At 38.7% G+C, this 17,858-nt stretch overlaps 1 pseudogene; it reads right to left on the bottom strand.

Moving 5' to 3' along the window:
* Positions 1 to 2,172: 2,172 nt before the first annotated feature.
* LOC127807713 (helicase sen1-like) lies at positions 2,173 to 15,916 on the bottom strand (annotated as a pseudogene).
* Positions 15,917 to 17,858: the final 1,942 nt, after the last annotated feature.

Raw genomic sequence — 17,858 nt, 5'->3', positions numbered from 1 at the left:
TTGAACCCTTATGAGTGTGGCCTCTAAATTTTTTAAGCAACTTCTTCAGTATATGCCACAAACACCATCTATGCCTCATGTTCGAAAAAACAATTTGAATGGCATTTTGCATAGCCCTATTCTGATCACTTATTATACCAATGAGCACTTAACCTTCCATGCATTCAAGCCAAGTCCTAAACAACCAAACAAAATTCTTAGTATCCTCACTAGATACTAAACCACATCCAAGCAACATTGACTACCCGAATGATTCACACCAACAAAAGGGAAAAACGGCATGTCATACTTATTCGTCAAATACGTGGTATCGAATGTGACAACATCGTTGAATTCCTTATATGCTTGTCTATACCTATTATCGGCCTAGAATACATTCTTCAATCGACACTCATCTTCTAAATCCACACTAAAGAAAAAACAGGACACTGTGTTTGCATTTTTGAAAAATAGGCTTATATAGCAACTGCATCTCCCTTCTTAAATCTTAATCGCCTAAGCTTATCAATGTAGTCTATAGTCATTTTCAACAAATGATACATTCTCGTATCCTCTCGATTCAATGATAGCTGAGTTGTAACTTTTGTACATCATAATACTAGCTAGTCATTTACTTCAAGCTCTCGTTTCACCTGGTCACTCAATTGTTGATTACATCGATACAACATAGATTTTGAAGAACTTGTTTTGTGATTATGCTCTAGAATGACTTTGGTAACACGCCATGTTCCTGTCACATTTGTCGCAACTGTTAGCCTAGCTAAATACCCTGTTTTAATGGTTAGTTAAGGTTTCAAAGAGCTGCTTGTATCACTAGTTCTTTGGCCTTCTCAGTTATAAGCAAATGTCACATATTTTAATGACCAATCATCACCCTTTTTTGAATTTCTTTTTCTGATAGAGAAACCCACACTATAAGCATATGTTTTGTAAAATTCAAAAATCTCATTATGGTGCCTAAACTTCATCCCAACTATAGGCACGATCTCACTGGCATTTGATGTGCATTCATTGTCCGCCCCTACTTCAATCTTATCGTCGGAAACTACTACATTCTCTTCGCCAATATACGGAAATTGACCTAAGAAACAAATTCATCAGTGTATTGAATTTCAAATCAAGAATTTAATCTACTTAATTCAAAAACTCACATCGAAACCAAAATGAAAATCTTTCAAAATACAATTGAAAGAAAAAAACCTAGTAGCACTAAACCAATAGTAAAATTAAAGGAAAATAATGATGTTGGGCCATAAGCCCGTGCAACCGAGACAATGCCAACTGTGGTAGCTTAAATTTACCTAATTTGCACATCTTGCACCATCATTACCGTATATACATGCACTCAATAAGGCCCAAACCAAAAAACAGAGAACATCCTAAGCCCTAAATAACATTGAATACAAGTTAAGTTTTCTCATCTCTATGAATGCTGACATTTTTTTTTTTTGCTAAGAATGAATGCGGACTAATTGAATGAGAAGAATGGTCAGTTGGTAATAGGTGGTTGCTATCTATCATACTTTCATCTTCTTTTGGCTAATATATTGTTAAATATTAATTGGGCTATAAGTGTGAACTTTTTTCCTGGTTTATTTCTTATTCATAAATGTTTAGGTTTATGCTTGGACTCTGGGAATGCAGGGAGAAGGACAAAAAAAATTAATAAATCTTTCATGGGACCAATGAATCTCTAGATTGGAAAGATTGCCATCGTCTTCTTCATGAGGGGAAAGAGGAATAAATTTGATGTATTTCACCGATAATTTTCAGATTTATTAATGCTCTGTCCAAACTGATATTGAACCCTATTGCAGAGCTTGGAGCTTCTCTCAGTATCAAAGGTGTATGTATCATCTTTCTTATTTCTGCTAATTTTTATCTATATATATTCTTGAAAAAAAATTTATAATCTTGACCAGGGTTGGTGAGGCTGCAGCAAATCCATGTGTTTGCATAGGTATTCTGTGGATTTCCCAAGGGGCACTACTTAAACGCTTAAGAAGGATTTCTGAAGGGGCAAAGGCGACGTCGGAACAGTGAAGCAACATGAAGGAGGAGGATGGCCACGTTCATACGTGAAACAAACAGAACATAAAATGGAGGATTATAGTGGGAAAAAAGGAAGCAAGTTTACCTAGGTCCGACATTGTCGCCGGTGGTGGTGGGAGGTGGCCGGTGGTGGCTGGTTGTGGCTGTAATATACATATACATACTATACTTTTTGAGCAGGACAGCTTCAAATCAGTCAACAGCTGTATATTTTGGGAAGAGAGAATCAAAAACATCAGTCGAAGCTTTTGGCCAAGCATCAGACACTATGATCTTGTCCGGGCAGGAAATGCAGCACCAGATTAATTCTTGTGGAGTCTACACATTAATTCTTGGGTTATTTGCATTAGGAACCCCCATGGTTTTCCCGATCTCTTCCAATCTGCTGGGATATATATTCTGCCCGACTTCAGCAGGAAAGTCGTCCGAGTTTATTGTTTTACACTACAGTGATCACAATGAGAAGATAAAGAAGTTCCACAAGCTTCCAGACCTAGGAATGATTTTCAACCACATTGACTGCACAAAAGTTCAGGTTTGGAATGAGGAGCTCAACTCAACTCCGGTGATATTCCGGGAACTCATCCAAGGCGCAGAAGATAAATTTTAGTTATCAACCAGTTGCTATAAGTCTCTCTCCACCTTGCAAATTACCAGGCAACTCGGGATTTGTTGCCCAACTGATTAAAATAATCCAAGGAATTACACATTGGTGGCTTTCAGTGACGGTACTTTCCATTCTTGCATATTACTGATGCATTTGGCTTCTCATCATCTTCTGAAGGTGTTCGGGATCTGGGTTCCGTCTGCATATCGAATGATCTGTGTCTTACACCAGATCTAAAACCCCTCGGATTAGAGGAGACTTTACCAGGCAATTGCGCATGAGCACGAGTCCTAGGAATCAGGAAATCCTTCGGTAGAGAAACCATATTCTTGTAGCAGTTTCTTGATTTGGCATCAGCAATCAGTGCAGACCAATCATCAGATTGCACCAGAGTGTTGGCATTCCCCACAACCTGTTTGGCCACAGGAAAACAAGTCCATGAAAAAAATTATGTGCAAGATGAGTATTATATGAGGAGGCTCTCTTCTACGAACAATGACTAAACACAGAAAATCCACTTACCCAAAGAGCTCGTCTAGCACGAGTGAGAGCAACATTCATGCGGCGGATATCGGCCACAAAGCCCACGCCATGATTTGAAGCACGGACACAAGACATTATGATGACATCTCGTTCTTGGCCTTGGAAAGTATCCACCGTATTGATATAAATATATTTCCCTTCTGAATTTAAAACGTCCTCAAACTCGCGTTGAAGGCATTTCAGTTGCAGTTTGTATGGGGTGATTATGCCAACAGAGACTTTTCCCATACCCAGTGATTTCAAAGTTTTCTGAAGATGTTCCCACAAACGAAGACAGAACCCAGCCTCATGTACGTTCTGATACGAAACAGATCCACCTCGTCGGGACTCTCGACCATGGGTAATGTCATAGAACACGTAAGGCCGCCATAAAGGGTCCATATAACATATTTCGTCCGGTAACCGAGCGACACTTTCGCTGTCAGTTAGGCGGCCCTGGTAGAAATACCTAGAAGGGAAATCCCTGATTTGAGGATGCATCCTATACTGAACGGATAACAGGATCGTAGGGCAGCCGGCTTGCTGGAACCTCTCAAAAAGGCTTCTGTTGTATAATAATGTTCCAGCTGCCTTGCTGATAACAGTTGCAGGAAGTTGCTGGGGATCCCCTACAAGAACGCACCGTCCTTACACCAAGACAGAGAGGAGGAAGAATGGCTACTTCACTGGCTTGTACTGCCTCATCAATTACAACCAAGTCAAAACCATGAGTAAGAGGAGAGAACAGCTTGCGTCCACTGCTTGACACAGTGGTGAAGACAATTTCAGCCTCGTTGGCAAAACTTGCTTCCAGATTAGCACGAGATTCATTCAAATTAAAGTTTCCACCTACTCGAAACTTACCTTCTAAAATGGGAAGACAGGATATTTCCACCAAAATTTTATCCCTGTTCTCAACAACAGCTGCCAGCTTTTGCAACAAGCTATCTCGGTTCTGGTCCCGAGTCACAAGGTTGCCTGGGTCAACCCCAACTGACCCTGGGCACAACAAGCAGCAGCAGCAGCAAGATTGAGTTCTCTTCGTAGACAAGCCATCTGCTGAGATAACTGAGCTTCACGGGCTCTTAACTGGTGCATCCATCCATAAATTTCATCACAGACTCTTGACTAAAAGCTGTTCAGTTCTACACTCAACAGAAACAGCCTGAGCAGCACGTGTTTGTGAATCAACACCAACTCGGGCCACATCAGGCCTATAAACTTTCATTTCACCGTCAATAAACCCGCGGTCAAGAACACGCGTAAGCAATTCATCTGCTGCAGCATTTGAAGGAGCACAAACCAGCATTCTAGGTTTTGGACTCTGTTTTGGAAGGGTGCAAAGAAGATTTTGATCCATGCTCTGTAGAACTTCATCAATGGATCCAGTGGCGACATTGTTGAAGTTGCTCTCACTTGTTTTCTTATAGCTATCAAGAGCTAGTTTCTTAAGCAGTGATGAATAATAGTGCTGATATTGAACAAGATGGATGATATTTAGCATTCCCCATACTGTGTGTGTCTTACCTGTGCCTGGAGGCCCTTGAACTAGAGTAAATGACCAAGGATCTTCCTTTTTTTTCGTAACACTACTTGTACCAGCAGCAGTATGCATAGCAGCCTACTGGATTGCTGCTAACTGGGGTATGTTGAAGGTCCTACTTAGATAATCAACAAAGTTCGGTGTAAAACTTTCAGGTGTAGCAGGATGCTGTTCATCATATTTTGGGAAGTGCTCAGGACTACTGGACTAGGCTGCAGGATAGCTGTTTTCGTCTGTAACAGAATGTCCATGGTTTATTAATTACATGCTACAGAAATTTAATGGGGACCATACCTCAAAAACTCAATTCCAGCTCCAACCTGGAGATTGAGGCGTTGAAATGCATGCAGAGCAACATATTCCCTTTGAATAGTTGCAAGAGAACCAAGTACAGTTAGAAACCAGATACCTCTGGCCTGAACTTTCCTCAGAATTGTTGGAACTCTAAAACCAAAATTGCTTAAAGATTTCGTCAAGCCCAAGTTCAACATTCTGGAAGATCCAAAAGTTTTTTAATTGAATTAAATTATCTTGAGAATGTAATGCTTTATTTACTTGTCTTTTAGACTTCTCTTGTAATGGCTATATAAGCCAAACGTTGTTTTTGCTAAAAAGCAGAGGAAATTGAACTGCTCTCTAGTTATATTTCTTGTTCATTACACTTCTCAAATTTATCCTATAACCTTCAATTGGTATCAAAGCTTTCAAAAAAAAAATGGCAACAAGAAATATAGCCACTCCATTTCCACATAACTTCAATGGAGAAGATTATGACTATTGGAGCGACAGATTTGAAGTTTGGCTGAAAGCATTTGACTTGTGGAATATAGTTGATAAAGGTTTTGTTGAACCTGAGAATGAAGAAGTACTGAGTGATGCTGAAAAGAAAGTTTTGATGGAGTACCGAAAGAAGGATACAAATGCTCTGAATCAAATTAATCTCGCAATAGAAAAAATGGTGTACGAGAGAATTTGCAAAGCAAAAACATCAAAACAGGCTTGGGAGATCTGCAAAAGGCTTACAAAGGCGATGAACAAGTAAAAAATGTACGGCTTCAGATTTTGAGATCAGAGTTTGAAAAACTAGAGATGAAAGAAAATGAAAGTGTTGCAGAGTATTTTACAATAGTTGGTTCTATTGTGAATCAAATGGCCTCAAATGGTGAAGTTTTGGATGATCTCAGGATTATTCAAAAGGTTCTTCGTTCTCTTCCAGAAAAATATTTTAGCTTGGTTACTGTCATTGAACAGACAAGAGATCTCAAAAGCTTAACTTTGGAAGATTTGCAAGGAGTCTTGAAAGCCCATGAAGTAAAGATTAACTTGTTGTATCCCCCATCGAAACAACCGACCAAGCTCTTAAATCTCACGTTACAACTACAAGAGGTCGTGAATCATCAAATCGAGACAAAGGCAAAAATTTCAGAGGACGTGGTGATTTGAGTTCTCGTGGACGAGGAAGAAATAATCAGCATAATGATAGTAATCAGAATGACAATAATGAAAAATTTCAACAAAGAGGAAGGGGAGATCGTGGTTATCAAAGAGGCCGAGGACGCGGATATATTGAGTGTAACTATTGTCATAAACCTGGACACAAAGTTGTCGATTGCTGGCACAAACAAGTAGATGACAAGAAAAGTCACTATGTTGAATGTGATTACTGCCACAAGCCTGGACATAAAATTACAGATTGCTGGCATAAACAAGCTAATGACAAGAAACATGAAACATGTTTCTTTCATCAAAGCAAGAATGAAGAGACTCTGTTGCTTGCTTCTCATGACGGCACGGATGAAGTGTGGTACCTTGACAGTGGTGCTAGCAAACATATGACAGGTAACAAAAAATTATTTTCTAGTTTATCTAAAATTGATCACGGTGAAGTAATGATTGGTGATGCTAGTACTCATAAAATTGTAGCTGTTGGTGAGATTTCTTTTAAAACAAAATTTGGAAATGTTGAGAAAATGTTTGAGGTTTATTTTGTTTCAGGTTTGAAAAGTAACTTGCTTAGTGCCGGTCATCTTATGAAGAAAGGATATAATTTGCATATGCATGATAATGCTTGCACTATATTAAAAGGAAATCAAGTTATTGCAAAAATTGTTGTGGCCTCAAATAACTTGTTTCCTCTCAAACTTGAGACCACAAATTTATCTTGTTTTGCTGCTGCTGGAAAAAATGTTCCCAAGCTATGGCATGAAAGGTTTGGGCACTTGAATTATGGAAGTTTGAAGCTATTATCAACAAAGGAGATGGTTAGAGGGCTGCCTAAAATTGACCAAGTTGAAGAGATTTGTGAAGCATGTCAACTTGGAAAGCAACACGGAGATCCATTCCCACAACAATCAAGTTGGAGAGCTAAAAGGCCTTTAGAACTTGTCCATTCTGACCTTTGTGGAAAAATGCCAACTGAATCTCTTGGTGGCAGCAATTTCTTCATCACTTTTATTGATGACTTACAAGAAAGGTGTGGATTTACTTTCTCAAAGAAAAGTCACAGGCATTTCAAGTTTTTAAAGATTTTAAAACAGAAGTTGAGAACTATACTGGCCTTCGTATCAAAACCTTGAGAACGGACCGTGGTGGCGAGTATATTTCAAATGAAGCAGAAAAATATTTCAGAGAACAAGGAATAAGGCATGAGTTGACAGCCATCTTTACACCACAGTAGAATGGTGTAAGTGAAAGAAAAAATAGAACTATTGTTGAAAGTATGAGATGTATGCTTAAAAGAAAAAACTTACCAAATAAATTTTGGGCAGAGGCTGTTTCTTGTGCAGGTTATCTTATTAATCGGTCTCCAACAAAGTATTTGAAAGATTGCACACCACATGAGGCCTGGTATGGAAGAAAGCCTGATATTCAACATTTAAAGGTGTTTGGAAGTGTTGCTCACTCATTCCACAGGCAAAAAGAAACAAGTTTGATGATAAGTCTGAAAAATGCATATTCATTGGATACAGTGAGAGAAGCAAAGCATACAAGCTGTATAATCCAAAGACCAAAAAGGTTGTGATAAGTTGTGATGTTCGTATTGATGAAAATTCAAGCTTTGAAGATACAAAAGATAAAGCAATTGAGCTGGACATTCCTTCAACCACAGAAAAAGATTCAGAAGAAGAAAATCCTTCTTATTCACCAAGGACTCCATCAAAATTTTCATCAGAATCTTCACATACATCTTCTCCAAGTCCTCCAAGAAGAATGAGAAGTGTACAAGAACTTTTAGATTCAACAGAGCCTGTTGAATATGATAATTCTGTATTTTTTGCTTTCTATGCAGGAGAAGATCCAATCTCTTTTGATAATGCAAATAAGGAAGAAGTATGGAAAAGAGCCATAAAGGAGAAAATAACAGCTATTGAAAAAAATGAAACTTGGGAGCTTACAAATCTTCCTCCACATAAAAAACCCATTGGTGTTAAATGGCTATACAAAACAAAAATGAATGCAGATGGCTCCATCAACAAACATAAAGCAAGGCTTGTAGCAAAGGGATACAAGCAAAAAAGAAGGAGAAGATTTTACAGAAGTTTTTGCTCCTATGTCAAGGCTTGATATAGTTCGATTAATGATCTCCCTTGCAACTCAAAACAATTGGAGGATTTTATAAATGGACGTAAAATCAGCATTCCTAAATGGTGTGCTAAAGGAAGAAGTCTACCTTGAACAGCCTCCTGGTTTTGTAAAAAAAGGAGAAGAAGATAAAGTCTACAAGTTGAGAAAAGCATTATACAGGCTGAAGCAGTCACCAAGAGCTTGGTACAGCTGCATCAATTCTTACTTCGAGAAGAATGGTTTTCAAAAATGTCCATTGGAACACACTCTCTATATCAAAATCAGTCCATATGGAGGCTTCATATTTGTAAGTCTTTATGTTGACGACCTTATTTTCACTGGTAATGATTTAAAGCTGCTGAATGATTTTAAGCTCTCAATGAAGAATGAATTTGAAATGATTGATCTAGGTGAATTACATCATTTCCTTGGAATTGAAGTTCATATATCCAAACATGGAATTTTTATCACCCAAGAGAGTTATGCAAAAGAGGTTTTAAAAAAATTCAGAATGGAAAATGCAAATCCTATTTCAACTCCTTGTATCACAGGATTGAAATTGAGCAAATATGGTAAGGGAAAGCTGGTTAATTCAACTATGTTTCGAAGTTTGGTTGGGAACTTGATGTACTTAACAGCTACAAGGCTCGATATTATGTATGCTGTAAGTTTGGTTAGCAGGTTTATGGAGAAACCATTCTCTAATCATTGGGAGGCAGCAAAAAGAATCCTGAGATATGTGAAAAAAACCTCTTAACTATGGTATTTTCTATCAAGCAAATGTGCCTGTTAACCTTGTTGGCTATACTGACAGTGACTTAGCAGGAAGTATTGATGATAGCAAAAGCACTTCAGGTTATGTTTTTGATCTAGGGAGTGGAGCAATAGCATGGTGTTCAAAGAAACAACCAATGGTTGCACTCTCTATCACAGAAGCAGAATATATTGCTGCTTCTTTCGCAGGATGTCATCTACTCTGGTTACGTGGTATTTTGGAGAATCTCAAGCATGGTCAAAAAGGTCCAACAACCTTGTTCTATGACAACAGTTCATCTATTTCAATTTCGAAAGATCCAGTTCTTCATGGAAAAACAAAACATATTCGGATTTGGTACCATTTCTTGAGGGAGCTTGTGAATGAAGGTGTTGTTGTTGTTAAGTATTGCAGGACCAGTGAACAAAAGGCTAACATTTTCACTAAACCACTTTGAGGGCCAGCTTTCTCAAAAGTTGCAGCAAGTCTAGGAATGAAGAGCAAGTTTGGTTTAGGGGAGGCATTGTTGGAACTCTAAAACCAAAATTGCTTAAAGATTTCGTCAAGCCCAAGTTCAACATTCTGGAAGATCCAAAAGTCTTTTAATTGAATTAAATTATCTTGAGAATGTAATGCTTTATTTACTTGTCTTTTAGACTTCTCTTGTAATGGCTATATAAGCCAAACGTTGTTTTTGCTAAAAAGCAGAGGAAATTGAACTGCTCTCTAGTTATATTTCTTGTTCATTACACTTCTCAAATTTATCCTATAACCTTCAAGAATATGATCATTATCTACCTTGCTGACAATTCATTGTTTAAAAGGATAAGCAAACAAGAAAGGAATAATCATCAACAGAAAATCATGAGTTTATTAAAATAAAGACAAGGATTTATTTAGTACAAAAATTGAAACTAAGATCAAACAATTTTGAGGAATTTCTAATCAACCTGTTCAGATCATAAGAGTCCCCAACATAAAAATGATCACCCAAAGGGGATCACGAGTTCCAATAGGCACGTATCTCCTCATAGTTCCAGCCACACGTCCACTGACTTCAGGCTCACCATCATCATCCTTGTAAGAAGTGTTGCTTCCTTTGGATCCTACAGCTTAATGCAACTCAAGCTAATTAGGATATTTAAGCTGTAAAAAGATGCTATTCACATGCAGAGTAAACAAGCCAAGTAGTCCAATTAAAAGTTAGGATAAACCTTTTCCAGGCCCGGGGGTAGAAAGAACTGCAACATCACTATCCTTGAATGCCCATTTGCATTCTTTTGCTGGAAGAACTGTCACGTCATACCACCCTACAGCAATATGGAAGAAAAGGAATTCAAAAAATGGGTACAAAAAGGAAAAGGGGATGAAGCCTTAATTCAAAAGGCCAAAAGAAACAAAACTAAGATTATCTAGGTTGAGTTCATATGCTAAGAAAGTAAGAAACAATATCTGCAAAATGATTAGCCAAGGGAATACACATCTTTCGATGGAATATTAACTTGCGATGTGCACAATCCAGTTTGAAAGAATACAACGAACTACTGTTTGAATATATTCCAAACCAATAGTTTAGTTTGGTTCAAAGCTTAGTTTAGACAATATAAGAGTTATATTAATCCATAAAAAAGTAGAGAGATATATAATCGAGTGCTCAAGATTAATCAAGAAATTCTTTTGTTTACGCGATTTGATCATCACCTACATCCGTGATTTTGGTGGTGCAGTTTAGAAAAATCCTTTCAGATAAACCCTACATCCATAATTTTAGTATGCGATTCAAATAAACCCTACATTTGCGGGGGAATGATTTTATTACACGGTTCAAAACCCCAACTCTATATCCATGGGGGGCAGTTTTTGTAACCCGACTTAGCAAAGCCAGCCTACATTTGGACTTTTGGTATCGCAGTTAGGGATTACCTATATTAACAGGGAGTCTTATCTTAATCTAGAGTGAATTGTTGTGCGGCACTAGGTGGGTGTACCATCATTGGGTGCAAAGGTAGATTTATTAGTGAGCTATCTTTAGCTGAAGTTGAGGGCAACCCACAAGAAAATTTAAATTTGTAAGGTAAATTTTTTAATTTTTTAATAATAGTCTAACCCACCCCCAATTTTTTCTAGCCCAGCCCAACCCACTTGCCTGGATCAGTCCCTGACTAGGTGGAAGAGCCTCTTTTTATTTGGCATGCATTTAGATGCAGTCCACTCGTGGGGATTTGCCCGTAAAAAGTATTTTGCTTTTGTTTTGTTCACGCTTTTGATTTCGCAGTTGGGATGTGCAAGGTGTCACTAAGTGGAGCAGATCATCTCCAGTGCATGAGAGCCCAATAATGATGTCTCTTCTGGTTTAGCGGTTGGATCCACATAGCGCCACCGAGGAGAGTAGATCATCTTTGGTGAACGAGAGCCCAATTATATATAATGTCGCTTTTGGTTTCGATGTTGGATCCATGAGGTGTCATCGAGAAGAGCGAATCATCTTCAACAAAGAAAAGCCCGATGGTAAGAAAAATGTTAAGAGTTTTCTTTACTTTGACGTGTCGTGTCTATTTTCATAATATAATATTAGAATTTTGTTTACGCAATTCAAATTGGTTTCTCCTACATCCACAACGAAGATATCATAAATGTTATAATTTTCTTTTTACAATTCAACCTTATTTATATTACGTCCGCGACCAAAATTCCATAAGAATCCCACATATAGATGCTTGAGAGAATGTCCTGTGCAAGTTCCCCTCATTGAGGAGATGTTGGAGTATTAAGGGTGTTCAAAAAAATCATCAAATCATGAAAATCGATTACATTGCATCGTACAATATTTTTAGGGGTGTGATTTGGCACAATTTGAGAAAGCCTCAAATTGTGTAATTTGCGGCTTGAACAAAAGCAGTTCAGTAAAAAATCGAACTGCTTGAGTAGAATAATAATAAAAAAATAAATTATAAACTATAAAACATAAAAATCCTAACCTAATCTTCCATTCTTCCTCTCTATCCACTACCCAACCCCGATCACACTAGACCGACATCCATTCCTCCTCTTGAAGTTGTCATCTTGTAGGGTCCAAGCGGTCCAAGGAGATCACCAGTGACTAGTGAGGCCTCGAAGTTGTCGTCTTGGACTATCTCCGAGCTGACCAGATCTCTTCGACTACCTTTGCCTCCGTGCTGTCATCTCTCGTCGAGGCTTCACCGGAGACACCTTCCACGGTGGCAGATCTCGAGAGGTTTGGGGTCTTGTCGACGCTTCATCCCAGCTAAAGGTAATTTCTTGTTCTTGGTTCTTGAGTCGTGTTTCTCTTATCAGGAAATTGGAGCTATGGCTCTCTTCAATCTTGTTGTTAATAATAACATGTTTCATAAAACAGAACTGAATCAACTGATGCAACCTATTTGGAATGGATGATTTCTTATAATCTCACAATGCTTAGGTTAAAAAAAAAAAAAAATTCCTGTCATATTTGAATTTATATTGGTGATAGTTGCTGTCAACCTAGCAGGCTGCAATTATGCACTTAAATCAATGATTGGTGATAGTTGCTGTGATTTTTTGCACTTTGTAACGTTCCATTTTCTCAGAACGAGCATTACCTCGAGATTTCGGATTTTTTTTTTTCAATATCATACAACATAAGCCTCTCGACATACATACCCTCATCATAGTCATTTCCTGACAATCTCGATCGTACCTTCTCAGCATATCAAAATTTAATAGACTAAGACAGGTATTATCAATCACATCAGCGGAAGCAAGATCAAAACCTCAATAATATATATAACTGACAATTCCTTTTACAATAACTAAATCGATATTTCACATGAAAATATCAAAATATTACATCATCTCTGAACATCGTAATCATAGACAAAACCTACGAAAACTGAACATAACAGCTACATCTCGGTGACATTCTTTCCCTTGGCGCCACTGTTTTCACCTGAACGTTTGAATATTCCAGGAACATAGTCTAAATTAGATGCTGAGTCATCTAAGTAAGAGTTCAAAAATATTTTCATGCAGATATGCAAAATCATATATAAAACCGAACGCCCCAGCCTAAGAGAATCCCACATAGCACTTAGCCCTAACCGGGGAAAAATGCAATCTCTCTAAAGGCGACACGACCACACCGACCCATTGGCAAACCAATCCTGCTTAAGAGAGACAACCTCGACATATGAACCCGAGAATCACCCCATTGTCATTGTTAGGCTTTACGCTCCTACTCAAAAGCATTCCAAAATCCAACGCAACCCTAGCCCCAAGAGTGTCACATCAGCACTATCCCTGAAATCCACGACACCTCAGCCTTGATGCTATTGCTCAAAGGAATCTGGGGTGGTGTCCACTCTCAGCCCCGCCACTTGAGCCAACAATCAGGGTGAAGTCCGTCTCAACCCCGTCCCAAGTGGGTCACATAGCATTAACCCTTGGCACGCATTCCAAGTGCTGACACTCGAGAGCTACGTCATAGGTTAACAACCCACGTCCCACATGGACAACGCAACATGCCAATGCTGAAAAATCATAACATGCATAACTTAAAATCAACAGTTCAATGTATGCAATCGTACAAAATTCAATGCATGTGTAAGTAACCGTTTGGACAGACCATCACAATAAACCAAGCCATAGGGATGAACACTCATAGTAAGCCATTCACATGTTACTATAAGTCTTTTCGGGTAGAACCACTCACCTTGGGCTAAATTCAAGATTCCTCGAAAAATGCGTGCCCGATCGACCTCGATTCTCGTGCCAGGCGCTCTATAGTTCAAATTCGAGCCTCAACGATACCCTAGACATCACATGCATTCAAAGGGAAATTAATATTTATTTTCCCAATTTTCTCATTATTTTTCTCTAATTTCTTCCTATACTTCAAGCATTTTTTCTAAATTTTTCTCCACAAAAATTCATAAAAAAATATTTATAAGCCTATAGAATTTTCTGGAAATTTTCCAGATTTTTCTCCTACTTTCTCAAATTTCATAATTACTTTTCCTTGAGAAAATTTATTTCTCATTGATTTCCTTTGAATATACTTCAAGAAAAATCATCAAAATTCATAAAATAAATTTTTTATCCTTCTGTAACTTTCTCATAATTTTATAAAAATTCCTCCTATTTATTTTCTATTTACCTTTCCTTTCAAAAATCCAAATTAATTATCTCCTCAAGAAATTTCCAAGATAAAAATTCATCAAAATAAACTATTCCTTTTCCTTGAATTTCTGGATATTTTTCCATAATTTTAATTCCTTTAATTCTATTTTTTATCGAATTTTCTATATTTTCAGTATTTAAAAAAATATAAAAAATACCTCCGGTCATCTTCTCTGGCGACGGCACACCGGCAAATTGAATCGACGACACCAAGTTGTTCCTCTCCCTTAGTCGATCCCAATGGTACCTATCTTGTTCGGAAAAAACCACCGGAAGCCTTCCGATTTGGCTAAAAATAGTCGGCCGAAGCTATCCCGCCACCGAACTCCGGCGAATCAAATTGGCCTTCGATTCGAACTCCGATTGACACGAAACTTTTCATATTTTCTACCCATAACCTTGCGACCAAAAGCCCCTTAATAGATCATTCGATCGATCACTTTACAACCCGATTTGATACTTCACGCAATATGTATATATATATATATACGACCGAATGTATATATATATATGCCAAAATACTCCCTACACTACTCCAAAAATTCTCAAAATCTCCAGAATTGCTCCTCACAACCTGGGAAACAAAAGCCCCTTATCCCCGACCTCTAATTCGCTCCCAAAAGTGAGAAATTCGAAGTAAAATTTGTGATACAAACCCTCACCAAAACTCGGCTATTTATAGCCAAATTTGTCCATTTTTCCGACCAATCAGAGGCCATAGCTTCGCCCTTACGCGACCTTGGCCATGCCCTGTCGAAGAACACTACAAATCTCCGAATTTTTTGGCCCAAAATCGCGGCCAGATCTGCCAGAGCATATTTTCAAAAATTGTACTTTAGCCCCTCAGAAACTTTCTTTTGCATTTTGGCCCTTATCCTCAAGCCCCTTAATTATCCAACTATACCACTAAGACCCAAAATATTAGTACTTCTCATTTCTCCCTTGAAACTTTCGAAAAATTATCGTTTTGACCTCTCTCGGGCAAATTCAGAAAATTGCACTTAAGCCCGATTGATTGTTTTGACCTCAAATCCACTCGATTCAACCTGAAACCACTTAAGGGTTGTTCTATACATTAAATATTAGTTCTAGACACACTCCGTTGATTTCTCAGACATCGTCTATAACAATTCGGTAATACGACCTAATTGACAGCTATATTTTTGCTGTACCGAAAACTGTTCTTGATCTCATTTCTTTTATCACTAAAAATCATAATTTAAATCACTCGTCGATACTACACCATTTTTCTTGGCTATCTAGGGTTCGGGGTCCTCTCTCTGACTAATTCGATCGTCTAAAACTGTGTTAGTGTACCCTATAGTCTTATTTTTTCAAAATTCCATTTATGCCCTTTATCAAATATCATTTTTATCCTCAAATTATTCCCGGGTATTACACACTTTATTTTACGCCTGAAGCCAACTGCATGCCACCTCAGTGCATTATTAGACTCTTCGACGAGCATTGAATAAGCAGGAGCGCTGCACTTGCACCATAAAAAATGAAAGGGCTGATAGAATATTGGATATCCCTTTAGATGAAGCAGGGGTAACCTCTTCGACTATGGGAGTCCCTGTCTCAAGAGAGCAACGGCTTCATTAGGTTGGCCTTGAGCTGGCGTTACCTTCCCAAGGACTTGTTTGGGGGTTTTCTCAACAATTTTCTCTAGTTGAGAAGCATCATCAGAAATTGCCATCCCTGTTCTCCTTCACATGCAAACTTGTGTATATCTTTGGAAGAACCATGCGAAGGGGTATCTTTAAACTCTCCTCCTGTCAACACTTCATCGCGCCATAATTCCTTCTTAGCTCTTCACATTTCGTGAGGGATGAGGATTGCTCAGGATGACCCATGCGTTGACTGGACGACCAAAGGACTTGCTTAGGGAAGTTGTCACCCATAAGGGTCCAAGGATGCTCTTCGGGGCCCCAAAGGACCGCCTTGGAGAAAAATAGAATTCGACTAGAATAAGGCTACCCTAAAGAGAGGGCGCGAAAGAGTCTTGCATGGGGATATCTTTGGGTTTTGGGAAAGTGTCTTTAGGCCTTGGGGGCTAACCACAATGGTTCTCAAGTTCAGGTACTGTTGACGTTCGAAATCGGCCGACCGTGTTTCGTCAACCCATACTAAGAGAATAAACACAAATACAAATGAAAGAAACGAACAAAACAAATGACAAGCTACACACAAGAAATTTTTATGTGGTTCGGTCGGAATGATGCCTGGTTCACGACTGTTCTCTAGTTATTCCGGCAGAGTAACAATATATAATTATTCGTCCCCCCTTACAATGGCTTTTCGACCCCTATTTATAGTGTGAGATGTTTGCAATTTGAATAATCTACCAAATAGGAAGATAAGATTACGTTAATTGAGTTCCCTTATCAGTTTCCCGTAGTCAGGAACGGATTCCGCTTTTGTAGGGATTTGATTTATTTTGAATTGGAAATGTTGACTTCTTCTCTACCAAGCTGTGATAGGTTTTCGATAAGCTCATGAATGTCGCACTGAGGGAGTTGAGTAAGCTCGTGGGAAGTTGGGCACGCAGCTTGCTGCTCACACCATTTCACGACCTGGATTTGGCCTAGCAACCTATGACTTCGATTCACCTTGGGTTGACTGGGCTTAGGATGATCGGGTTGACCTTTTGTGCTATTTTCGACCCATCCAATGTGGTCTAAAAATACACATAATAAGTACACGTTCCATCTGTCGTTAAATTTGACTTTTTGCTCATTTTATACAGACGACACCAAATTATTGTTATCTGACTACAATAATTAATATTTGTTTGTCAGAGAAGCTCAGCAAGAAGTTAGCAGGGCTAAGTGAGAACACAAGGCCTGTCTAAAAAAGGCCAACGTGGCTAAAAAGATGCTCAATCTACTACTCGGGAGAGCAAGAACATATCCCCAAAGTGGTCTCCCGACAAGGTTACTCCAGATAGGTGGTCTGCAAGACAACATGCAATTAGAAGGCATATGGGAATTTCTCTCATGTTGGTCCTTCGATACTTAAGTTAAATAGTGTCCTTATGAAGTCCAAATGTAGTATGTAGTGTGTTGTCCTTAAGAATGGAGTTTTTTCCAAATATCTACCAAAGAGTCGTTCGGGTCATCTAAGGTCTAGAAGGAATTAAAATTGAAAAAATTAGAGTCCTCAAACAAAAGGGGTTGAGGAGTATTTATAGGCACAAGTTAGTTGGTGATTGGGACATGTGGCACGAACGTGTGAGGGATGCCGACTCCTTGAATTCTAGGTTACGCAACTTTCTCGACCGTATGTAGTTGTCTTATGGTTAAGCTTAGAAGGACTCTAGTGAGACCCCCTACCCTCCTTCCTGAAGGAATGACCCCGTAAAGAATGGAGGCCTAAAGAAGGGCAAGCCACGTTATGCAGAATGATGTGAGGTAAGCAGTACGAGAGACGGGTCTCTCGAAAGACTTTGCCCAAGAAGACCGCTCGACTGAGTTACGTATGCAAAATAGGCTTCTAGGAGAAGCCCTTCTCTCAAGATTGATTGTTTCACACCTAAGAATTCTCCTTGGAGACTTCTTCAGCGAAACTGCCCCGAAGGATAAGTTACAACAGGTATACTTGCTCTTGAGAAAAATGAAAGAAATGAAAAAATGCTTGAA

The sequence above is a fragment of the Diospyros lotus genome, chromosome 8, assembly GCF_014633365.1.
Source record: "Diospyros lotus cultivar Yz01 chromosome 8, ASM1463336v1, whole genome shotgun sequence".
Classification (NCBI taxonomy): Eukaryota; Viridiplantae; Streptophyta; class Magnoliopsida; order Ericales; family Ebenaceae; genus Diospyros; species Diospyros lotus.
This window is presented reverse-complemented; position numbering and strand designations above follow the sequence as displayed.